The sequence below is a fragment of the Scyliorhinus torazame genome, chromosome 7 (genome assembly GCF_047496885.1).
Source record: "Scyliorhinus torazame isolate Kashiwa2021f chromosome 7, sScyTor2.1, whole genome shotgun sequence".
NCBI classification, from domain to species: Eukaryota; Metazoa; Chordata; class Chondrichthyes; order Carcharhiniformes; family Scyliorhinidae; genus Scyliorhinus; species Scyliorhinus torazame.
In genome coordinates, this window is record NC_092713.1 from 15,602,675 (window position 1) to 15,622,051 (window position 19,377).

The following is a 19,377-nucleotide window of genomic DNA, read 5'->3' on the forward strand; positions in this document are numbered from 1 at the left end:
GTCACCTTATTTAAGGTAAGAGAAATCTGCCATGGGGGGAGCGCAACAAAGGTCCACCAAAATAATTCTTGGGATGGAGGGATTGTCTCTATGAGAAAAGATTAAATAGGCTGACGAATGAGAGATGATCGAACTGGAATGTACAAACGTCTTACAGGGTTGGACAGGGTGGATGCAGGAAGGGTGATTCCCTTGGCTGGCCGGCTGGTGAGGGAGGAGGGAGAGGGCCGGGCGGGGAGGGTGGGGGGGTCCACCAGGGGACACAGTGTCGGGAGAAGGGGCAGGCCATTCGGTTCTGAGATGAGGAGGAATCTCTTCATTCAGAGGGAGGTGAATCTTTGGAATTCTCTACCCCAGAGGAATAAGGAGGTTCAGACGTTGAGCAAGTCCAAGGCGGCGATCGATAGATTTCGGACTGCAGCAGTTCAAGAATACCGCTCAGCACCACGTTCTCAGGGGCAATTAATGGTGGGCAACAAATACTGGCCGAGCCAGTGACCCCCACATCCCATGAACGAATTAAATAAAACACATCATGAAGGAAAATGGTGTTGAAGTGGAAGAGCGGCCATGATCTCATTGAATGGCAGTATGGCCTCGGAGGGCTGAATGGACTCCTCCTGCTCCTATTTCTTATCTTCTTATGTTTTTAATGGTCAATCAGATTGTGTTTTTCTTTTAACGACCAACCAGGGTGGGAAGCATTGTAGCACAGTGGTTAGCACTGTTGCTTCACAGCGCCAGTGTCCCAGGTTTGATTCCCGGCTTGGGTCACTGTCTGTGCGGAGTCTGCACGTTCTCCCCGTGTCTGCGCGGGTTTCCTCCGGGTGCTCCGGTTTCCTCCCACAAGTCCCGAAAGACGTGCATGTTAGGTGAATTGGACATTCTGAATTCTCCCTCTGTGTACCCGAACAGGCGCCGGAGTGTGGCGACTGGGGGATTTTCACAGTTGCTTCATTGCAGTGTTAATGTAAGCCTTGTTGTGACAATAATAAAGATTATTATAAGTTGCATGGTCACCGTTACTGTTACTTGCTTTGAAATTCCAGATTTACTTAATTAACTAAATTTAGTTCATGCTGAAAATTCAGTTATATCCATATTTCGGGGCAGTTTACAAGTCATTGCATCAGGCTTAGAGTGCACAAATACTTTTATCCAGCCCTCTCTTGATGCAGTGCTCACGGCCCACCGCAGGCTCCGACCCTGGTGATGGAAGGGTCCTCATCATTCAGCGCGTTGTGCTGAAAAGGTCACAATACGGTGGCTGCGCTGTTAGATCACGCTTCAAATCGTGCCGCCAGCAAAAGCATTGCGAGTGCGGATCTGCGTCTACCTGGCTACTCAGAATACAAAGGCTTAGTGGCCTTGGGCTCTGCTGGATACCACTGAAGCCTGTTCTCCCGGAACAACTTGTTCGACGAAACGTAATAAGATTAATAATAATAATTTTTAGTGTCACAAGTAGGCTTACATTAACACTGCAATGGAGTTACTGTGAAAAGCCCCGAGTCGCCACATTCCGCTGCCTGTTCGGGTACACTGAAGGAGAATTCAGAATGGGCAGCACGGTAGCACAAGTGGCTAGCACTGTGGCTTCACAGCACCAGGGTCCCAGGTTCAATTCCCCGCTGGGTCACTGTCTATGCTGAGTCTGCACGTTCTCTCGGTGTGTGCGTGGGTTTCCTCCGGGTGCTCCGGTTTCCTCCCACAGTCCAAAGATGTGCAGGTTAGGTAGATTGGCTATGCTAAATTGCCTTAGTGACCAAAAAGGTTAGTAGGGGTTATTGGGTTACGGTGGAAGTGAGGGCTTAAGTGGGTCGGTGCAGACCCAATGGGCCGAATGGCCTCCTTCTGCACTGTATGTTCTATGTCCAATTCAATGAACAAGCATGTCTTTTGGGACTTGTGGGAGGAAACCGGAGCGCCCGGAGGAAACCCACGCAGACACGGGGAGAACGTGCAGACTCCGCACAGACAATTACCCGAGCCGGGAATCGAACCCGGGACCCTGGCGCTGTGAAGCAACAGTGCTACCCGCTGTGCTACCGTGCTGCCCACTCCAAAGACAGCAGGTTTCCCCAGGACCTCCCTTCGGTGTGGGTCGGGCATCTCAGCAAGCCGCAAGAAGCAATGACGGAATCCTCCTCACCTTGGGCAATGAGTAGATGTGACAAGTTGAATTTACTTCCGCTCCCGACCAGGTAGCTGGGTGCAGTACTGGTAACGCAAAGTGCTTTTTCAGGCTTTTATCTGTCGCACCTGCCAATTGGTAGCCAAAGAGATCAAAGAACAAAGAACAAAGAAAAGTACAGCACAGGAACAGGCCCTTCGGCCCTCCAAGCCCGTGCCGACCATGCTGCCCGGCTAAATTAAAATCTTCTATACTTCCTGGGTCCGTATCCCTCCATTCCCATCCTATTCATGTATTTGTCAAGATGCACCTTAGATGTCACTATCGTCCCTGCTTCCACTACCTCCTCCGGTAGCGAGTTCCTGGCACCCACTACCCTCTGTGTAAAAAACTTGCCTCGTACATCTACTCTAAACCTTGCCCCTCTCACCTTAAACCTATGTCCCCTAGTAATTGACCCCTCTACCCTGGGAAAAAGCCTCTCACTATCCACTCTGTCTCTGCAACCCATAATTTTGTAGACCTCTATCAGGTCGCCCCTCAACCTCTGTCATTCCAGTGAGAACAAACCGAGTTTATTCAACCGCTCCTCATAGCTGATGCCCTCCATACCAGGCAACATCCTGGTAACCTGGCTACGTCCCGAGCTCCTCAGCAGCAAGGAGCTGACAGTCTGTGATTCCTTGTGAACTGAGCATGAGGGTCTAATTTAATTATTGAAATCAGCATGACTCCTTCCTGGCTTGACTTGTTAAATATTGGGGTGACGGGTCTCGGTGCAAGCCATGAGAGTGAAGGAAGTATTGAGGCATTTGATTAAGCTCTTGCCTTCTCTTTCATGTCCTCTCCATGTCTGACACTGTTATGGAACAAAATGAAATTACTTAAATTGCATAATGATACAATCGCTCATCCCATGGTGTGAGTTAATTGCTGCTAAATATACTTTTATTTGCTATACCCAGCCTTTCTCTCTCAACCGTTTCCCCCACGGCTTCTAACACACTAATTTCAATGCTAAATGTGGAACACTCATAGTCTTGCAAAATGAAACTGCACACCCATCAACGTTTCCCGTACCAGCCTCCCCGAACAGGCGCCGGAATGTGGCGACTGGGGGCTTTTCACAATAACTTCATTTGAAGCCTACTTGTGACAATGAGCGATTTTCATTTCATTTCAGTGTTTTACAGTTCAGAAGGTCACACACCCCGACTACGAGAAAGGAGTTATACAGATGCAGGATAGTCAACCTCAGAATCGCCATGTGCGCTCTGGCTCTGTTAAGTACACTTAATTCCCCACTCGCACCAACTCCCTCATCCCCTGATGCACCCACAGCACCTCCCAATATGTCAAATCCCCCCCACCCCCACCTCCTGAGTGTGGTTGTCAGTCTCCATTGGTTTATTCCAGAGACAAGTGGTTACCCGAAAAACAATTATGAGCGGAAATTTCCATTTTTGAGTAAGTGTCAGTCCAGGGGGGCGGGGGGGGGGGCGGGGGGGGGGGGGGGGGGGGGCGGAATATCGGTGTGTAGCCCACCGTCTCCACTGTCGCCTTTACCCACCACATTTGTTGACACTTGGCCAAAGGGAACCCTGGCGGTGGGTTTCCACGACGTCACTCCGGCGGGGCGGGCTCACCGCCCCTACCGCCAACAAAGTCAGCCTCCCAGAGATTGGACCACCATTTTTAAAGGGTGCCTCGATCTAAACATAACAAAGGTATGAAAAAAGGGGCCTCCACCACAAACACACAAACCTACCCACATGCACACAGCTACCCACCTCCCCCGCCAATGAATTCCTCCCCCCCCCCCCGATGGACATCCCCATTTGAAGCACCCCCTCCCTGGCACTGCCCCCTGGCAGGGCCTGCCCCCAGAAGGAAAAAAAACAGTTTGAATTTTTTAGTTCTCCATTTTACTGTTCCTTTTCCTTCTCGGGTGGGCAGTGCCAGGGTATCGCCCTGGCCCCCTTCTGTGCGATATTAACTCTATGACCATAACTTTATATTTATCTTTGAGCTACCATGTAAAGAATGTTCGTCTGCTCGTTTTCTGCTGTGTACTCACATTCCTCCAGGAACTCACTCTTCAAAATACTTATCTGAAGGACATAGAAGAAAGGAGACAAGGTTTTGTGGAAATACAGTTATTGCACCGAGGAGGAATTGATTATACGTGAAGGAATCTGAGGTGCTTTGTGGAGAGATGTTAAACCTGAATCAATGCAATTTGCTCCTCTTCATATTAAACAACAGCAAAAATCCAATGGAATTTTTAAAAATTCCGATGATTTGTCAAGGAACCTGAAAGTATCTGGGGTATTTCAGAAATAAGATAATTTAAAAAGATGATCTCACTGCAGAAATCTAAGAGATACAAATGTAGGTTGCTTGCTACAAACTCATTATTGTCCAAATTGTATAATTATTGGATTGCCACAAAATACATTAGACCTTTCTATTTTTTTAACATGCTCAATCTGTCTTGTGAAGCAATCAGGAGGGGCTATTAAAAGATTTCCAATTTAACAAGCTTCAAGTGAACTGGCCCTGATGCTTAAATATTTCCTTTCTGCATTCAGTGATAGAATCACTCTGTGACACGCATGTTTTAATGAATAAATAGTGATTTCATTTGCTCGTTAGTGCCAGTTTTCTTCAATTGGCAAACATTCCCACATTTGAGTCGGACTTTGAGGTTTAAAGCCCCATTTTTAAAAAAATGTAGCACGCATTTTAAGCGTAGTGATGAGAGAGGGCCACGTCGGCCAAGGCATCGCTCTGCAACCCAACCTGCCTGGTATCTCCTGGTTTAGCACTTTCTCCTTCTTCCTCCAAGCTAAAAGAATCTTTAAAACGACTGCAGCAGGCCTCGAAATTCAGTGGGATAATAAAATGGATGGGACTGTGCATCATACAATGGGCTGGATTCTCTGCCGACGGGATTCTCCGTTGCACCAGCAGTGTGGCCAGGCCCGCGGATTTCCCGGTGGTGTGGAGTGGCCACAATGGGAAATCCCATTGGCAGGTGGCGGGAATGGAGAATCCCACTTCCGGTCAGGGCGCGCCGCCCAGTGAAATGCGCTGGCGGACTGGGGAATCCCGGCCAATAGTTGGGAACTTCTCAAAAGGTCCGTCACTTGGAAGGAGACATAAATTCACTGCTCTTGCAAGCTGTGCGCCAAAGGCCCATTCCATGACATGAGCATCTAACTTGGGCTGGCAATCCACTGTAGGAGTGACGTATTGTTGCAGCTTCCTCCCTTCAGTCGAGACATTGCATCAAGGCCACAGCTCCCTGCTCCATTACTCCCGTGGTTGTTTACTGAAGGGCAGCACATTCGGCCTGACATCCCTCCTGCTAACCAAACTCGCCAAGGGCCAAATTAAACTGACCGTTAATCTAACACCTACCTGTGGTATATTACGAGAGGATTATTACTGCAGCCTTCAGCTATACAATAACTGTTACACAACTTCAACGAATGACTCATCATATGACAAATACAGTGGAAAGAAAGAAAGTAAGATTTGCATTTATGAGGGGCTTTTTCATGATCCCAGGATGTTCCAAATTACATCCAGTAAAGTGCCCCTTTGAAGTCACTGTGTAATATCGGAAATCGAGTACCACATTGTGCATTTTACCAATATAACTGTGGTGCTACTTCAGCTTGTCAAAGAACTTCAGATGGAATTTCATGAATTCAAGTCATCAGGTTTAACTTAGCTTGATGCTAATTTTTAGTGAGATCCATAAATGTCCTTCCATCTGTAATAATTAGTTGTAGCAGTTTAGGGCATATGTAACCTGGAGAGCATGAATTATTGAGGTTCAGTGATTATACTGGGAGTTTTATAATGTGGTGATAATCAATTACAGAATTGACATTGATCTCACTGTGAATTATTGATTCCCTCTGTTGTGATTTTCCCTATTATTGGTTGCTAGGGGTTTAATTTGCTGCTTGTTGATCATAACGTGTCATAAATTAGAATAAAAATACACCAAATTGTAAATGTGCCTGATGTTTGAATTAAAAATTCACATCCTTGTTTACAAATCCCCCTAGGGCCTTGCCCCTTTCCTATCTCCCCGTATTCTCTTCCAGCCATGTAACCGTCTCATAGAATCATAGAATTTACAGTGCAGAAGGAGGCCATTCAGCCCATCGAGTCTGCACCGGCCCTTGGAAAGCGCACCCCACAAAAGCCCACCCCCCCAACCTATTCCAGTAACCCCACCTAACCTTTTTGGACACTAACGGCAATTTATCATGGCCAATCCACCTGACCTGCCCATCTTTGGACTGTGGGAGGAAACCGGAGCACCCGGAGGAAACCCATGCGCACACGGGGAGGATGTGCAGACTCCGCACAGACAGTGACCCAAGCCGGGAATCGAACCTGTGACCCTGGAGCTGTGAAGCAACTGTGCTAACAACTGTGCTACCATGGTGCCCTCTCAGATCTCTGCACTCCTCCAATTCTTACGTCCATTCCCAATTTTCCCTGGTCCATCGTTGACGGCTGTGCCTTCCACCATTCTTTCTCTCTGTCTCTCCTTTGGTCGGTGCTTTTAAGGGGTTCAATAAAACCAGCCTCTTTGACTGAACTTTTCTGTCAGTTGCCGTGTGGTGGCTAGCACACCTCCGACTGTGGAGTCAGACGGTTGTGGGTTCAAAGTTCACTCCGGCATAAAACCGATTTATGGGCCTCCTTCCATATTCAGTGCCCCCGACACCCTCCATTGAACCCACCAGTGGGGAGAATTCTGCCTGGTATCTCTGACCGTCTAGCACTCCCTCAATACTGCACTGAAGTGTCAGCTGATATTTTGTGCTCAACCCACAGCTTCTGTCTCAGAGGTGAGAGTGCTATCTAAGATGACACTTGATTCAATGGGTGGGAGGGAGGGGTGGATGTTAGCCTGGCTATAAAAAAAATCTTGATTGCTCTTTGTAAAAGTTCTTTAAAGAACCATTGTGGAAAGCAGAAGGTGTTTTGGCTTAACACGCCATCTGAAGAACAGAACCGTCAATTTGCAGCTCACAGCCATTCTCTGGACTCAGGGTCGAGTGCTTACAACAAAGCCAAGGTGGTCCTTGATGATTTGACCGTTCACAATGTTACGAGTAAAGCAGAGGCCAAACAACCAATTAATTGCAGTGGTCAGTTCATGTCCACTGTATGGCCTCATCTTGCCTCCGCTGGTATTAAATTAGCAGTGGGCGGGGGGATCCCCATAGAATTTCTGCAGTGCAGAAGGAGGCCATTTGCACCAATCTTCTGAAAGAGCACCCTACCCAGCCCCACACCCCGCCCTATCCCTGTCCACCCAACCTGCACATCTTTGGACTGTGGGAGGAAACCGGAGCACCCGGAGGAAACCCACGCAGACACAAGGAGAACGTGCAGACTCCGCACAGGCAGTGACCCGAGGCCGGATTTGATCCCGGGTCCCCGGCGCTCTGAGGCCACAGTGCTAACCACTGTGTCAGTGTGCCATGCAAGGAGCATGACAAGCAAACTCCGCCACGTTTGCCTCCACGTTCCCACTGGTTATCCTCCTTCAAAGATAAGCTGGACTAGCCATATAAATACTGTGGCTGCAAACGCAGGCCAGAGGCTGGGAGTCGTGCAGCGAGTAACTCACTTCCCGAATCCCCAAAGACTGTCCGCCATTTACAAGGCACAAGTCAGCAGTGTGATGGAATACTCTCCACTTGCCTGGATGAGTGCAGTTCCAACAACACTCAAGAAGTTCAACACCACCCTGGACTAAGCAGCCCGCTTGATTGGCACCCTTTCCACAACCAGTCACTCCCTCCATCGCCGACGTGCACAGTAGTAGCCGTATGTAACACCTCCAAGATGCACTGCAGAAACTCACTAAAGCTCCTTAGGTAGCACTTCCACATCCACGACCACTACCATTGAGAAGATCAAGGGCAACAGGTACCTGGGAACACCACCACCTGGAGGTTCCCCTCCAAGTCATTCACCATCCTGGCTTGGAAATACTTTGCCGCTTCTTCACCGTCACTGGGTCAAGATTCTGGAACTCCCTCCCCTACAGCACTGTGGGTGTACCTACACCACATGACTGCAGCAGTTCAACAAGGAGCTCACCGTCTCCTTCTCAAGGGAAATTAAGGATGGACAGTAAATGCTGGCTTAGTCATCGATGCCCACAACCCAGAAAGTGAAATGAAAATACAAAAATCCAGGGACCCGACATCAGAAAGGGGGTGCAGCTAAAAGCCACCCCACTTCCCCTGCAGTTGGCCCGTTCCCCCACCTCCCCATGATGACTTGCTAATGACCCACAGCATGCGACCCCCTTCCCTCCACACCTTTACCTGGGTCAGCCCTCAATTCAAGTCCTTGGGTGGGTGCAGTACTGACAACAGCCACTGCCTCCCCAGTGATGCTGCTGAGTACAGAATAGCTTCTGGCCTCTGATTGGGACGGGACAGTGGACGGGACTTCAACACCCTTGTTTCCCGAGGAAGACCTGTTAAGTGACACAAGATGCCATGGCCATCTCGAGAAGTGTTCACGTGGGGGTCTCCCTGACAGCTGAGATTTCCATCACCCCGCAAGATTCAGCCCAACATCACTTTGTGTGACTTGGTGGATAGTTTTGCCAGGTTGCGTTCCTTTGAAACATCTCAGGAAATTCGACCATGTTAACGATGCTGCGTAAAAGCAAGTTATTGTTGCCCCTTTATAGGATGTGGTCAGTGAGGAGGGCGTCCAGGTGCAGGTGAGTAAGTAGCCGGAAGTCATCTGGATCCTGAAGGTTAAAAGATGTCAAAGCAAAGAATTGGACCAAAGAGCAACATTTGATTGCCCAGAAATAAGGTAAAGTTGTGCATAAAGGTGACCTTTGTGATCGGGACCTGACAGAAATATCTGGGCCTGGAACAGAAAACGACACTCATGGCAGAGTTAATCTTGGCAAAGATGTCAGTCCCCAGGGCTTCAGAAGTAGTAATACAAACATGGATATACAGGCCTAAGAAAAGGGGCAGGCCATTTGGCCCTTCAAACCTGCTTCACCATTCAATAAAATTCTTGCTCCACCCCCATATTCCTTAATTTTCTTAATATCCGAACATCTGTCGGCCTCTGTCTTGAATAAACGACCGGACATCCGCAGCCCTCTAGGGTAGAGAGTCTAAAAGATTCTGAGTAAATAGATTTCTCTGAGGGGCAGCACGGTGGCGCAGTGGTTAGCACTGCAGCCTCAGGCCTCCGAGGACCGGGGTTCGATCCCGGCCCCGGGTCACTGTTTATGTGCAGTTTGCACATTCTCCCCGTGTCTGCGTGGGTCTCAGCCCTGTAGCCAGTTAAAATGGCTAACTCCTGATTTAGAATGGCTAACTCCAGATTTAAAATGGCGAAAGGCAAAGGCTGATGGGAAAGTCAGCCAACAGGACACAAACGAGCAGCTGCAGGTTGAGTGTGTATTTACCTCTGGAAAGGCCAGACAAGATCGATACCGGCAACCATCAGCATAACAAAACACCAGCCATCTGCATATTAATGAGCAATCCCCGGGAACAATGAGCAACATTTAGACATATGAAGCCAAACCAGACTCTTCGGCGCCAGCAGAAGCCTACACAATGGGAGGTGCACGACCACCTCAAGACCGCCCATCGATCAGGGAACCGCTCCAGCATTGGAGAAAATCGAACCAAGTGATTAGGACAAAGTCCAATCACTTGGAACCAGGTACAGCGTCCGCCCCAAAAGGCGGGAAGCCCCTGGGGACTATAAGAATCAAACCCAAGTTCAAATCGTTCTTCTTGACCGAGTCACTCAGCAACGCGAACCAACCCTTGACAGTGTCCGGTCCAGCCATCGCTGATATCCAGTAAGTCTTACTTCAACGCTCGCTACGAGATAGGCGTTCCTAGCTACCAATCTGTACCAACTTCGAATCCCGCAGGCTCAGAACCCGAATGAAAAGCCATTCGTTTCCCTGACCTGGTGGGCCAGTTCCAAGTTAAATATTGGCCTGTTAGTCGTAGAAGTAGCTTAGATGTAGAATTTGTACATGGGTAGTGATTGCGGTGTATAATAAATGTGCTTTGATTTAAATCTTACTAAGCGGTGTATTGGATTATTGATCATTACTCGGACTTGAACCACGTGGCGGTATCATAAAGATACCTGGCGACTCAAGAGGAAAGGTGATAAAACAGAGCAATTAAATTCAGGCAAAGTTAGCAACATTATTTGGCGACTCCACCGGGACCTGATCTAGAAGTGGAAAACCACTCCGGGAGAACCCAAGAATTTGAACTAGAAATCCAATTGGAAACAGAAACCCACAAGTGTTCAAGCAGTTCTGATCAATAGTCATAATTCAGAAGTGTGTGTATGCATGCATAACTAACAGGGCTATAAGGTTAAACTGATAGATTTTTTGTTGCGTCAAAACTGTCGGAAGTTTGTATATCGGAAAGTAGCGAAAGCCGTACCCGTATTTACAGCACCGCCTTAGCTCCCCTGTTCCAAATTTAAAAGAAGCATTCGGATAGGAAAGATGGCAATGCAGGCAATGCAGCGCCTAATGAACCCAGAGGAATTTGCGATCGCAGCAACCAGCAGCAGTAGAGTGGGACAATGTACCTTTTGGGAGGAAGAGATCAGGAAATATCTCAAAGGGAAAGGATGGCCCCTTTGGAATGAATTCTGTTATAACGAGGAATCAGGTCCCGGGAGTATAGGACATACTTGGTGGGAGAACCTGAGCGAGATCCACAAAAAGAGCTTAGGGAAAGCTCGCAAGCTGATGGCAATCGTGTCCTGCTTGGCACAATTGCGAGGCACAGAGGAGGTCGTTAGGACGCTCCGGAAAGAAGTAGAGGGCATACATCGGATGAGTAAGGTCGATGTAAGCGAGGTAGAAAAGGAGAATTTAGACTTGAGAAGGAAATTGGCAGCAAAAGTTGGAGAGGTGGATGACGCCAAAAGGGCTCACCAGTCTTGTCTGGCGCACTTAAGCAGCTTCCAGTCTCAATACGAAAAGGCATATCAGGACACGCAATGTGCAATCCTGGTACGAGAAGAAACGGAAAAACAGGTCGAGGCATAGCAAAAACAGTGTAGTGACCTCAAGGCAGCATTAAGAGCACTCCATGCTGCCACCACAGAACAAAGCCAAAGCACATTAGATCACGCAAAGTGCCGGAAGCAGATTGCAGAGCTGCAATCGCTGCTCTCAGTTCAGAAAGGTTTCCAGGAAACCTTTGGAGAAAGATTAGATCAGGAAGACGGCCCTGATTGGGAAGAGTTGAATGAAACAACGTAGAGATATGTTCAGGGAACAAGTGCGCAGGGAAAGCCACAAAAGAGAAAAATGCCCCAACCCCCCACACAGCAGATAGTTCAAGCTCCAATGAACCCAGTAACCACCCACTGCACAGCCACATCTGACAATGCTGAATTTCTATATTCCACCCCCTTAACAGTGACCCAATTACAGGACGTGTGCGATAGGATCACACCGTTCCTCCCCACCTCAGACCCCCACCATTTCTTTGCCACAATTAAGCATCAGGCGACCATGTATGGCCTGGATGAGCGAGAGCAGGTAAAGCTCACAGTTTTAGGTTTAGACCCGTCAGTAGCAGCAGCCCTTCCCGACCCACAGAATGTAGGAGGAGGCACCCTTGCAGAAAGGCATACCGCGATCCTGGATGCGATTGGGTATAACCGGGGTGACCCCGTAGATGACCTCAACAAATGTAGGCAAAAGAAATCCGAGCACCCCACCACGTTCGCTGGACGCCTGTGGATTCACTTTGCTGCAGACTTTGGAGATTTAGACCGTGCCCATTTGACCCAGACAACATGGCCAAATGGACCCGCACCCTTATCTCCCATGCCACAGAAACAGGACAGAAAGCTTGTACGAGTTATGATCCCTCAGAGGAGGCCCATAACGAGAAGTGGGTAGTGAAAAGATTGTCCCGCGCTTGGGAGCAATCTGTTCAAAGTAAACCCGCAGTTAAGAATCCCGAGGAAAAGCAGGCCGGCGCAGATATGCAGGCAGTAAAAACCCACCCGAACCCCGCATGGGTGAATGAGGGAAAGAACAGCCCCCCACCCAAGTCACAAGAGTGTTACAACTGCGGACAGTTGGGACACTTCGCAAGAGAGTGCAATGCCCCTAAAAAGCCACAGAGAGCCCAGCAGACGGGCACTCTGAGTAAGAAAAAGACAGAGCCCATTCATAGCGTTCGCCCCCGTTCAGATCAGACGGACTTGACCGGAACGGACTGACGGTGTACGGGCTCCCCCAGTTGGGTCTGCAACACCCTTTGGGATAGGTCCGGATGACCGGTAGTTGCAGCAAAAATTTGGGGACAGCCCATCGAATTTCTCTGGGACACAGGAGGGTCCCGCACCACCATAAATTCCTCCACCCTGTTTCAAAAATACACGTGGCCCACTACAGCCACTATCACCCTCAGCGGCTTTACAGGCCACTCACAGCAGGGACACATCACAGCCCCTGTACCCATTCAAATCGGAATCATCACCACCAAGCACCCCGTAGTTTTAGTTGACCTGCCCCACACAGCAGAACACATTCTGGGAACCGATTTCATGAATTCCCACCACCTTTCATTCGATCCAGTCAACCAGTGTGTCTGGAAGATGGCAAAATCCGCAAGAGCCCCCGCAACGCTCAACATAGGAGACTACATGAACAAAATTAGCGCAGTAGGTGAATTTTGGTGCAACCCGACCACACTTAGCATGGACAAGCAGGTTAGGGCAGTTCTGCAAAAGAACAGGGCAGCATTGGCGACCCACAAGCACGACTGTGGACGGATGACTGGCTCCGTACAAGTAACAGGACCTGACCCTAGACCCCAAAAACAGTACGGATTTCCCCAAGAGGCAGAGGGAGAAATCTCCAAGGTAATAGAAAGCTTATTAGAGCAGGGCGTACTTAGATCAGTAGCCTCCACTAATAATGCCCCGATTTGGCCAGTGAGAAAGCCCGATGGATCATGGCGACTGACCATCGATTACCGGGAACTCAACAAAGTCACCCCCGCAGCAGCCCCCACAGTAGCTACAAGTCCCGAGACCATGCTCAAGCAGGGACTCAATTCCCGATTCTTTACGGTTTTGGACGTCAGTAATGGATTCTGGTCCATTCCATTGGCAAAGGCGTGCCAGGACAAATTTGCCTTCGCCTTTAAAGCACAGCAGTACACGTGGACATGCCTGCCACAAGGATTCCACAACTCCCCCTCCATTTTCCACCGACAGCTGGCAAATGGTTTAGCCAAATTCTCTCGCCCCGAATGTCTGGTTCAGTATGTTGATGACCTACTACTGCAGACAGACACCAAGGAAGAGCACATTGAGCTTCTGTCCGAACTCCTGGAACTATTACACTCAATCGGTTGTAAAGTCGACCCCAAAAAGGCCCAGATTTTGGAAGAAAAAGTGATATATTTGGGAACAATTATCACACATGGTAAACGCGAGATCGAGCATAAAAGGATTGACTCGATCGCTAAATTGCCCCTTCCCCAGAACGTTTCAGCCCTCCGGTCGTTTTTAGGACTGGTTGGCTACTGCCGAAACCACATTGACGGTTTCGCCAGCAAGGCAGCGCCCCTCTCAGACCTCCTAAAGAGAGGAGCCCCCTGGGAATGGCTTCCGCAGCATACGGATGCTGTGGACTCTTTAAAACAGGCACTCATAGCAGCCCCCGCAGTACAAGTTCCAGACCCGCTTTCCCCTTACGCCATAGAGGTAGCGACCACAGACCGCACCCTTTCGGCCGTGCTCCTACAGGAACAGTTAAGGCCCGTGGCTTACGCCTCCAGAATTTTAGATGCTGTGGAGCAGGGATTTTCAGCCTGTGAGAGGCACCTGCTTGCAGTATTCTGGGCAGTCCAGTATTTTTCGTACATTACCGGACTGAACCCCATCACAATTCTCACCAAGCACACCCCCACCCAACATTTACTGGACGGATGACTCAAGGACGGTACCGTCAGTCAAATAAGAGCAGCCAAATGGACCCTTCTCTTGCTGGGACAGGACATCACTGTGAAACGGATAAAGACACACATCTATTTAGCCGACAACGTACAGTACCCCGGAACCCCCCATGAATGTGAGATTATCTCTCCACACCACGACACAGGCCCCTTTATCGCTAAAACACCCCCCAGAAAGACAGATAGTTCAACCCAGAGCCCCCAACACATGGACACGTGTGAGCCCATAAAAATCTATGTGGATGGATCTTCCACAGTCTTGGATGGGAAGCGCATAACAGGTTGCGGGATCTATGTCGAGGACGCGCAGGGGCGCGCCCTCAAGGAAATATCGTTAAAACTACCCGGACACTAGGCGCGCAGGCAGCAGAGCTTGCGGCCATCGCATACACAGTAGACCACACAGATTCCTTCCCCAGCCCAGCAGACATATTCTCGGACAGCCTCTATGTCTGCAACAGCCTTACGGAATTCCTGCCCCTGTGGAAAGCAAGAGGATTTGTTTCCGCAGACGGAAAACCCCTCCCCTCAGCCCCATTGCTCCGTCATATTTTACAGAGAGCTCAGAACAGGACTTATGGGATAATCAAAGTCCGCAGTCACCATCGTTCCTCCCCCCCTGGAAATGTGAAAGCCGACGCACTGGCTAAAGCAGGTTCCAGGCACGGATATTTTTGGACATCCCCCGAAAGCGCACCAGTGAGTGCAGTTCAGGTCTCACAGACAAAGATCGAGGATCTAGTAGAGGCCCAGAAGCAGGACAGCAATCTCAGGGAGATTGTAAAAGGGAAATATTCAGCTCCCTATGAGAGGTTTAGAAATGCACTGACCACACATGATGGTGTGGTGTTAAAAGACACCCTTTATGTGGTTCCTGAACAGGACAGGAATCAACTGATTTGTTTGTTCCATGATGGTCATGGACATCAGGGAATCGATCCCACTACAGCCCATCTCAAGCAGCTTTGTTGGTGGCCAAATTTAAAGGATGATGTAAACCATTAATTCGAGAATTGTCTTATCTGTGCCCAGAATAATCCGGACAGATATGCCAAAAAGGCTCAACTCAGCCACACCCGACCCGTTAGTGGCCCCTGGACTAACCTCCAGATTGATTTTATAGGACCATTGCCCCCTTGCAGGAATGGCTATAAATATGTACTTGTGGTAATTGACACATTTACGAAATGGGTGGTAGCATTCCCAGCCGTACAAACACTGCAAAAACCACAGCCAAGATTTGGACCCACCACATCTTTACAAGATGGGGACTCCCCCGCAGCATTGAATCCGACCAAGGCTCCCATTTTATGGGACGTGTCATGCAGAACGTCCTCACGATATTTGGCATCACCCAAAAATTCCACATTGCATACCACCCACAGTCGAGTGGTATCGTGGAGCGCATGAATCGGACCCTAAAATCCACCCTCAGAAAAATGGTCCAGCAGAACAACACCACTTGGAACTCAGTCCTCCCTTTTGCTCTGATGTTTATACGTAACACAATTTCTACTTCCACAGGTTACACCCCACACACCCTCATGACCGGACTGAAAGGCACAGAAAATTTGTTAGGTTTGGACTTGACCAGCCCCGAAGGCCCTCACACACGAGAAAGCAGTAGAACAACTAGTGGAAAATGTTAAAACGGCTCAGTTAGCAGCCGCAGTAAAATTGGGCACCAGAAAGAAACAGAGCAAGGCTTGTTTCGACAAGACAGTGCATGCGACTGAGTACAGTATCGGACAGCAAGTCATGCTCTCTGTACATAACCCCAGCACATTCCTGTCACCAAAATACTCGGGTCCGTATTCCATTGCGGACAAAGTAAGCCCTTCCGTTTATAAAATAAAGTACCCCAACGGTAAGACTGCGTGGTTTCATATAAACCAGCTGAAGGCATATGGAACACAGTCTAACCACGCACACCACGTCATGCTCGACGCAGCACACCACACCCGCCCACAGCCAACATAACCCTACCAACCCCCACCATGTCCAGCCCAGCCTCGGACTCGACCTCAACTCCACCCCCGAAATATACACTCCGCCCCGGAATGCCCACAGACTGCAGCAGCAGAGACAGCGACTGTGACTGGGACGATAGCCACAGCACGCCTCCCTACTATCCCCATGCAACAGGACCCACACTTAGCAATTCCGACTACGATCCAAGTGATCCCTTCATGATCACTTTCCTGAACAAACCCCACCACCGACCACCGAACTACACTGACGACCCCGATTTTGTCCCACACAGCTAGACACCAATTACTGGCACCGAAATAACTCGTTCAGACTCGTCCGCAACGACGAGAGCGACCCCACCTCACACCATGCAGCCCTTTCAGCCCTGATACACTCAAGAGTGTGGCACCCGGGAGAAGAGGACGACCTTGGGTCTGACTCCCAAACCGAGAACCCCTTTGCGACCCTGTTCGCAACCGAGAACTGAGGTGTCCAGATGATGTTTTAAAAGGAACCGCTTGGGAGAAGTGTTGTCCTTTCTGATGGAACCGGCAGAATGTTTTATGTTGTTTGTACGTTTGTTAAATGTTGTATGTCCGACAGGAGAATTTTATCTCACTGCCCCATGCCTATTCGGCCGAAACCTCTGAGGACTTGCCCACAGAGACTCACCATTGCCAGACACTAGTTCAGCAGAAACCTCTCAGAGCTTGTCTGTAGAGACTGTTTAAGGAACCAGACACCCGTTCATAACTGCCCTTCTGGTTCGAAGGTAGAACCACTACGACAGCCCCACCACGATGACTACACTTTTTGCCCGTTCTTGTCGGTTGCTCAGGCAGTGGAGAAACAGCTTGGGACTTGCCCTGCCTGGGGACCCCCCCTCTGGTCAACTACGCTCGGGTAGGAGAGACACGGCATTGGTAGCCGTCCTACCCGGGGACTCCATCCAAATCGTACCCGTCGCGGCCCATACGCACCTCATTTTGGAAATTTTCGTTCAAAAAGTTTTGTTTTGTTTAGGTAACCTTCAGGTTGCCAACCACATGCTATTTACATCCTGAAACATTTGGATGGTAAATTGCACAGTCTGCGAGACGGCTCGCACTGGTTCATTATTAGGAAGTGTGTCTTGTCCTAAAATTCGATTTTTGAAAAAAAAATGAGGGAGTCGCACATAGTGACCAATTATAAAGGGAATAATTGGCACCAAAGGACAGACACACTATCGTACGAGATATTAAACAAAGATAGTTACAGACACTATGCTTGTTTCCACAGAACTCCAGGACCGGAGAAGAGAAGAGCCATGAGGACTTCCTTCACATGGATCAGCATCATGTTTATGGACTTTTGGGTTCGCGGACCTCAAGCCCCCCAGCCGTTAATATTTCACTTCCCCGCAGTACCCAGAGCCCAGTCACCAGCGACACCATATCATCTTGGTGTGCCAGGTTTATAACCTGGTACTCTCTGTCCTATGTAATCGAAACATTACTGGTATTAGCGATACTCTGCTGCATAGTGCAGACTATGCGTCTACGGAAATGGAGAAGGAGAGCCTACCGCGCTCGAACCCCGGTATATAGGATCAGATCCCCTATGTTCGGATACGACCAGACCCCCGACCCCCGTGATCTATAATGAAGTACATTCACTTGCGTTTATTGTAAATAAAGAAATGTAAAGAACTGTTCATGAGCAAATTGTATGATCCTGAGCTTGACTGCCAAGCCAGGAAAGACTGTGTATGAAATGCTATGATTTTGTTGTATGATTGCGGAAGATAGGATGATGAAATGTTTAAGTGAGTGTAGTATATTAAGAATAGTTAGAGGTTCCCAGTTTCTTGTTTTGTAATGCATGTTCCTGTTTGACATAGCGTCCTTAGAATTGTTAGTGAAACATTTTTTGCAAAGCTATGGTCAGTGCAAAGGCCATGAAGGAAGTGTCCCCCACAGGTTAGGGAATGGAAAGCAACATAGTTATGTGATCCTTCACGCTTCGCGTTAGGATCACGAGGAGGGTCTGTAGCCAGTTAAAATGGCTAACTCCTGATTTAGAATGGCTAACTCCAGATTTAAAATGGCAAAAGGCAAAGGCTGATGGGAAAGTCAGCCAACAGGACACAAACGAGCAGCTGCAGGTTGAGTGTGTACTTACCTCTGGAAAGGCCAGACAAGATCGATACCGGCAACCATCAGCATAACAAAACACCAGCCATCTGCATATTAATGAGCAATCCCCGGGAACAATGAGCAACATTTAGACACATAAAGCCAAACCAGACTCTTCGGCGCCAGCAGAAGCCTACACAATGGGAGGTGAACGACCACCTCAGGACCGCCCATCGATCAGGGAACCGCTCCAGCATTGGAGAAAATCGAACCAAGTGATTGGGACAAAGTCCAATCACTTGGGACCAGGTACAGGGTCCGCCCCGAAAGGCGGGAAGCCCCTGGGGACTATAAGAATCAAGCCCAAGTTCAAATCGTTCTTCTTGACCGGGTCACTCAGCAACGCGAACCAACCCTTGACAGTGACCGGTCCAGCCACCGCTGATATCCAGTAAGTCTTACTTCAACGCTCGCTATGAGACAGGCGCTCCTAGCTACCAATCTGTACCGACTTCGAATCCCGCAGGCTCAGAACCCGAACGAAAGGCCATTCGTTTCCCTGACCGGGTGGGCCAGTCCAAAGTTAAATATTGGCCTGTTAGTCGTAAAAGTAGCTTAGACGCAGAATTTGTACATGAGTAGTGATTACTGTGTATAATAAATGTGCTTTGATTTAAATCTTACTAAGCGGTGTATTGGATTACTGATCATTACTCGGACTTGAACCACGTGGCGGTATCAGAAAGATACCTGGCGACTCAAGAGGAAAGGTGATAAAATAGAGCAATTAAACTAAGGCAAAGTTAGCAACAGCCCCACAGCCCAAAAAGACGTGCAGCTTAGGTGAATTGGCCACGCTAAATTGCCCCTCACTTGGAAATAAATAATTGCGCACTCTAAATTTAAAAAAAGAAAGTAAATAAATTTCTCCTCAACTCAGTACAAAAACTACAAACTTTGGATTTCTTGTCCCCTACCAGGTTCATCACATTTTGTGCAACTTTTAAATGTTGTCCAGCCAATTCACCTGCTCTATTTAATCGTTCCCTAAAATTTGACACGTAATCCAATAATGTAATTTCTGATTTCTGACTCACCA

General features: G+C 48.8%; 1 long non-coding RNA gene across 1 annotated transcript in view; it reads left to right on the forward strand.

The window, feature by feature from the left end:
- Positions 1–18,961, forward strand: part of LOC140426053 (uncharacterized) — a 109,742-nt gene extending 90,781 nt beyond the window's left edge. The window contains exon 3 of the long non-coding RNA XR_011948113.1: positions 17,443–18,961. This is a non-coding gene — a long non-coding RNA (uncharacterized lncRNA). The remainder of the gene's footprint in view (positions 1–17,442) is intronic.
- The last annotated feature ends 416 nt before the right edge of the window (positions 18,962–19,377 follow it).